This window comes from Pogona vitticeps, chromosome 5 (genome assembly GCF_051106095.1).
Source record: "Pogona vitticeps strain Pit_001003342236 chromosome 5, PviZW2.1, whole genome shotgun sequence".
Lineage (NCBI taxonomy): Eukaryota > Metazoa > Chordata > Lepidosauria > Squamata > Agamidae > Pogona > Pogona vitticeps.
This window is the reverse complement of record NC_135787.1, coordinates 99,045,322-99,052,441: the sequence shown is the minus strand read 5'-3', so window position 1 is coordinate 99,052,441 and position 7,120 is coordinate 99,045,322.

The following is a 7,120-nucleotide window of genomic DNA, read 5'->3' as shown; positions in this document are numbered from 1 at the left end:
GATTCCGAGCCATAAATGCTCTCCTAACCCTCACAGCTGGAATCCTGAACCCAAACTTAAAACCTGAGTGCAAAAATTCAGCGTCTACCCTTTCTGGGTAAAGCGCTAAGCCCTGTTCCAAAGCTGTAATTTTAATTGGGGTGGGCCCCCTTTGCAGGAGCCCCACCCCCGCCCTCAGGTTTCCTGTTTGCTCCCCCTGTCTTGTTCTGACGCGCTGCTTTAAAGCAGTTGCTCCTAGCGTGTTTTCCCCCACATCCGATACATTCATGTCGGAATCTACACGGGGATTTAGCACAGGACCCTTTATTATTGAATTCAAAACAAGGCAGCCGGGGTTGAACCGCCTGCCCCGCCCCCTGGCGGGCTCCATTGCTGCCTGAGTACTTTATATTCAAGTGCCCACAATCAAATCTATCTCCTAGGTTCGTCTTAGCGGGCGACATGTGCTGCAACCACAACCCCGGGTGCGTTTCGTCCCAACGCAACTCTGGCCTGATGGCACTCCTCATTCTAAATGCCTCATCATACCTAAGCCAAGCCTGTCCCTCAAACTCCGCCTTCGCTCTGCGCATGATATCGAAATACTGGAATAGGGCCGATGCCTTCCACGGTTGCATTTTTACCAATACTCCTGCATATATTGTGAAACCCGTAACCCAATTGGTCCAATTCCTCTCGGGCCTCTTACGTCTGTACTTCTCCTTCATCTTATCATCCTCTTTGTCAATCTCCTTGACCTCAAATTCCCGGTTAAGGAGCTCATAAAAATCAATGAATTCGCCTTTCCATATCTTCTCCTTAACCGCCGGGGTCAAATGATCTCCTAGTGGAGAATTATAGTCCGTGTACGGAATAGCCGTTATCGGAACCGTATTGTAACCTGTGTTCGGTACAGAGGGATGCTGCTGCGCTCCTACACTCTTACCATCAGTCGCCACTGTTGGCTGACCAGAATTGGCAAAAGGAATGCCCCAACCAAACCATTGCGGGCTAACTGGTGGCCAAAAACCGCCAGGCCACATCATAGGTGACGACACACCAGTGCTGGGTGAAGCCAATGCCTGCTGTGGACCCCCGGCCCATGGCCAATATGTGTGCTGACTCAGTGCATTGGGTAAAGACTCGTACTCACCCGTCACCCCAGTTGCACTTGAAGCTTCAAAAGCCCCCTGTGAACTTGTAGAGGGTTCGTCATAAGGGTCAAACCCAGCAGATGTTCCTTCAGCAACCCCTGCACAGTCTGACGCCTCATTCCTCTTCCGTTTCCGACCTCCAGACGCCCCGCCAGTTGTTGTTCCTTTATCCACATTCCATCCATCACCATCTTGCTCCTGCTCAGAATCAACAGCATTGAGACGTCTTGTTAGTTCCTGGGTCATAGCCCTCAATTCGGCCCTACGCCGCCCCTTAGTATCTCTAGCTGAGCGGCGTGGTGTAACCTCACTGCCTCCGGGGGCTTGCCTTTCCCTTTTTTTAGCCTCTAATATAGCCACTTTGGCTTGCAAATCCTTAATCGCGGCCCACGACTCCTCATCAGATGATGACCGAGGAGGGGACACCTGTGGAGCAGGTCGCCGTTTCGCAGGAGCCTTGCCCTTCTTATTTCCCCCTCCTTTTTTGGGTGGCATCCTTAATTATTCGTTTGCTGTTTTCGTTATGAATAACAACTTATATTCTTATTATTCTTATTGTTCCTATTCTTATTCTTATTAGTAGTAGTAGTAGTAGTCGTAGTAGTAGCGGTAGTAATATTAGTAATGTTGTTGTGTTTACCACCTTTATCCAAGCTTCAAGCGTCCACCACCAGACAAATGTCCAGCAACGGACCAGCCCAGGGACTCACCCTACCACAAAAGTAGTTCTTGTGCCACAAGTAAATCCCCCAAACCAGGGCCTCGTGACCCCTTATCCAGATCAATTAAATTACGAGCCCGCTTGTTTTTAGCAACAAATTATTCAAATTGACTTCAAAATCCTATTCAAATCTCAATTTTTTAAAATTATTTATTTATTTATTTATTTATTTATTTATTTATTTATTTGTTTGTTTGTTTATTTATTTATTTCTTGTTTAATAAATCCACTCCAATGCTCATCACACTTCTTCACCATAGAATTGGCAACCTTACCCTGATAATTTATTTATTTGGATATATATGCTATTTATTACTACTAATATTTACTTACTATTATCTTATATTAATTATATATCTATCTATATATATAATATATATATTATATATATCTTCTCCTTACCCTCTAACCCTCAAGCCCCACCAACCCTCCCCCACCCTATTCTCCCCCTTTTCCTACCAATCGCCTCCCAATCCCAGATACTGAATTTATCTTTATATTATATATAGGTATTTATTTATTTAATACTTATTTATTATTATTACGCTTTATATGCCTATATGTCCGTATTTATTACCCTTATTCCTCTCCTTTAATAATTGAACTACCCCTCAAAATGGCGGACGGGGCTAAACCCAGCTTTCCCGCCAAAACAAAATGGCGTCCACCAATAACGCACAACCGCAGGTCGCCTACTAAATTAGAGCGATCCCCAAAGAAAGCAGTGCCCAAACACTCCAGGCACGCTGCTGAAGGGGTAGACCAATACAAGTAATCAACTGCCCCAATCGCTCTCCTTCCTCAACCACCGATCGTCAGCTGAGCCAGCCCCGGCGCGCCGAGCGGGAGCCTCGCCCGAAACGCCCCCTCCGATCTCTAAAATCACTGACCGGAGCAGTATACTGGGGTACAATTCTCCCCCTCCCACTCCAAAAAAGGGGCTGAATCACCGTACAGAAGAGGAGGGAAGGCTTGAGCCGATGACTACGTACGCGCGGCAGGGCGCTACGCCCGCCGCGCGCCGCCCCGCTCTCCCTCCTCTCCTCTGCTCGGACTTCCCGGCACACAACACACCAACACGCTCCCCTCACACTCCCAGTCAATCCCACCAAAGGATGGAGCACGAAGCTACCACCCCTCCAAACCAGACTCCACGTTGCTGCTCGACCGGCTGCAAACTCTCTCGCTCCTGCTGCCGAAAGCGAAAGGGGCCCAGACTGAGCTGCGCAGCTCCCTTAAATCCTCTGAGATCTCGCTCAAACTACGCGAGACTCAGGCTGTCCTGCCTCCTCACGGGGCCAAGGGAGCAAAACACCGCGCGGGGCTCAATCGGCGCGAAAAGGCGCCCCTTCGCGCGGGCTATCCCTTTCCTTTCTAGGTAATATATTTTCCATAGTCTGCCTTCTACTTTTTCATTTTTAAGTTTTGAATCTTTTGGATGTTTTAAATTGCTAATGTTTGCATGTAATTTGTTTATTTTTCTTTCCAGCTGAATTTTCCATTAGGAATGCCTGGAGTTTTCTGGATATTTTTGCAATTTGTAATCAGTTTCCATTCTTATTATGGTAGCTGTGCTATACATGAGCTGGTTTGTTTCCTTTAGTGTGTTGGTTGGGAGTGTTCGGATGCATCATTCAATAGATCTTTAACTAGTTTATTTTGTATTTGGCACAAAATGGCCAATTACAAAATTTGTCTTTGTCTTTCTGTGTTCTGGCTAAAATTGGTTAATATTTTTCCCTCAGTGAAATCTGCCATTTTGTCAACTCATAATTTCTGGGTTGTTCCACAAGAGGTTCCTCTACTGATACATTTTCTTCCACTACCTCTACCCTCCATCAGTCTTCTAATCTATGGCAATTGTTCTGTGTTGATTTTTCTTTTACCATCTTTTCTAGTTCTTGCAATTACAGTTCTGTAAAAACTTTACTCTGGATGATAAACCTTCTCTGGTCCATTAATAGTTGTTCAGTTATGTCACTACTTGAGTGTTTTCTCTTCCAAATTTCCATCATTCCTTTTTGAAAACCATGGGCTATTGTATTTGCCTCTTAATAACATTACATGATATCTCAATTTCCAGAGGGAGCCCAAGTTTTCTGTTGTTCAAGTAGCTTTGCAGCAGCCTGTCCTGATTCCTCAACAGGGTCTGTTGAGCCCTGTAGCCCATTTGTCACCAGGTGTCCAGGAGCTATAGCATCTGATCTGGTCCATGTTGACCCGGGCAATGACCAATCAGTATGGGTTTCTGTTTATTTGTTCTCATCATAATTGATAGTTGGTGGACACAGTTGGTTCTGGCTTCTTAGCTGAGATCTGTCTTGCTTGGGAGACCCTTCAGCATAGCTTTCAACCTCACTGAAGTACGCAAGCCCCTCCGCCTCAACAAGCCCTGTGCCCATGATGATGATGATGATGATTTGCATTATTTTAATATAACGTTTATATAAAGTTATGCTTTATATAACATTATTTTATATAACATACTAGTTGAAGCTCTGACTATTAGAAAGGAATGAGGAGAATTTAACAAAATAGATTGCCACCATGATTTGGAACCATGAGAACCATGAGCAATATTTAACAGCATGAGATTGTCCAACACGAATGGGCAGAACATGTTTCCGTTGAAGTCTGACACTTCAGAGGTGGCTTGTGGTCTGAGCAGGAGGAGGCAAAAAAAAATTAGGCTCTTGCTGGAATCATAGACCCTCTATACTCTGACCAATTTTTGTAAATACATCTTGTTGCAGATATTTGGCTTCCATTGGTTATATATATTCAGCAAATTATTTGTCATCTTGACTTTGGGGGCACAAATATAATAATGACTGTATGGTGCCAAGTCAGTTCTGACTTATGGCTACCCTTTACAATTTTTTTAAAGGTTTTGTGTACTCTAGCCTTTATTCTGTGGAAAGGAGCTCATGTTGAAAGAATATTAAATAGCTGCATAAATAAGTATGGCCACAGACTGGGAAAAGGAATAATATATCCTTAGCTCATAAGGCTGGAACAGATTGTCTGAACAAGATAAACAACATTTTTTTTAAAAAAAGGCTTTTGTTTTCATCTTTTTTTAAAAAAAAAAACCAAGCAATGGTGGGTAATGAAGAAACAAAACCTGTTCCTCAAAGCTTGCTACTTAAATGGGCGCACAGTGTCCTTCGCCCTGTTGTTTCTCTCTCAAAATTTGCTTTCAATATACAGGACAAAATTTCTGTGAATGTGGGGAAATTCAATCAATGCACCCTTTAGGTGCATGCAATTTATGCTCCTCCACATGTACAAAAGAAGATCTAGTAAAGGGCCAAGACAACATAATTGAAGTGGCTCGCTTCCAGTAAAATAAATAGTCTAACATTTTAATGTATTTTAATTTTTAACCTGTATTCCATATATGTCAAAATCTTGAATTGTTCAATGCTCTGATATGAATAAACAATGAAAATAAACCATAAACACCTAATGACATCTGGATGTGGGAGACAATGGGTATCAACATCTTAAGAAATCATTTTTAAAAATCACTCATTCTTTACAGCTAGTCTTGAAAGGTCAGGGATGGGAACAAATATTTGAAGGATTGTTGTTGTTTTTTTTCCAATGCAGTAAGTTATATGAAGGGGACACATGGAAAAATGGGTGGTTTATCACCCAAAGGATGGAGCACACTCTGTTCTAAGATAGAAAGGACAGATATGGTTTTCCAATTTTTCTGCCAAGCAATACATTAAAAAAAGGAAATTTGTTCTTAAGCTCACAAAGGGCTACTACTTCTTTTTGCCTCTTGACCCTCTTTTCTCTCTACACTGCCTACAGAGTAGTGAACCCAGTGTGAGTGGTAGCGAGCAGGAGAGGATATGTAGACAAGTTGTCCTCAACCTTGGGCCTCCAGATGTCCTCAGGCCTCTCCAGAAATCCTGGCCAGCAGAGGTGGTGGTGAAGGCTTCTGGGAGTTGTAGTCCAAGACCATCTGGAGGCCCAAGGTTGGGGACCAGTGCTGTAGACCATCTTAATTGCTGTCATTAGTGTTGCTTGCTATGTAAAGCTCGGCACCCTTTTTCTTGATAGCAGTATGGGCATAATATGGTGCTGCACTATTGGGCCATTTCTTGGCTTTTTGAATCATGGGTACAGAAACACAATATCCCACATTTATAAAATGGCTTTTTAAGAATTGGATTTGCTATGTTTATTAAGGGGAAGTTTAAATATACATACAGTACACACAAATTGCAACAGAAACTTCCCTCACCTAGAATTACCCAGTGCTAGAAGATTCCAGAAGAGGAGCATGTCATCTGTACTAGGGTTGCTGGGAGAGGACAGAAGCAAGAACAGATTGCATGTGGCTGCAGCCCCTCTGTGCCAAAATATTTTGAAGTGTTCTTTGGACTTAATGAAATGGTGTAGCAAAGGTGTGAGTAGGTACAAGTACAATGGAGAAATGCACACACTCTTTAACTTTTCGGGTAAGTTAATGTTGCCATGCCTGCTGTGCAGAATGCAGACTAGAAACCAATGTTCCCATTTCTAAACCCTTCCCTTCAGTTCGGCAATCTGAGGAAGAAAAGTGGTATCGAACTGAAAGACACCTGTTGTGTCCATGTTTTTCAAAAGATGTCGCTTTGCTCTTTGAAATAATAATAATAAAAAAGATGTCCGAGTTAGCAAAGAATGCTACCATAAAGCAAAGCCAAAATCGTATGTACATACTAAGTGACAGAAAGACATTAAAGAAAGACAAGGTCAAAAATCAACTCATTTGAAATGTGATGTTGGAAAAGAACTATACAGATAAGAAAGACAGCAGATAAGAAAGCAAAAGAGTGCTTAACCAAATCAAGCCTGAACTCTCATTAGAACAAAAATGAGTAAACTGGGCCTATATCGCCATGCATGTATAATGAGAATACAGAACTGACCAGAAAAGAAAATATTGCTGTGAAAAGTGGGATGGAACATTATAAAAAGAGGAGGACCTAACATGAGATGGCTTGATGCAACTGATGATGCCACAGCTCTTAATTTGCAAGATCTGAGCAGAACGTACTGGAAAATACTATATTGCTAGCACTGGAAAGTGAGAACAGCCTAAGTTTTTATCCCTTTGAAATGGCTGTTTTCATAATCTATATAAGAGCCATGGATACCTGGATTATTTTCAAATAAAAAAAGGCTGATATTAAAGGGGATGGGACTCAAGATAAGCAAGTCTGGATATTTCAATATAATCTGCAGTTTAAAATCTGCAGACAAAAGG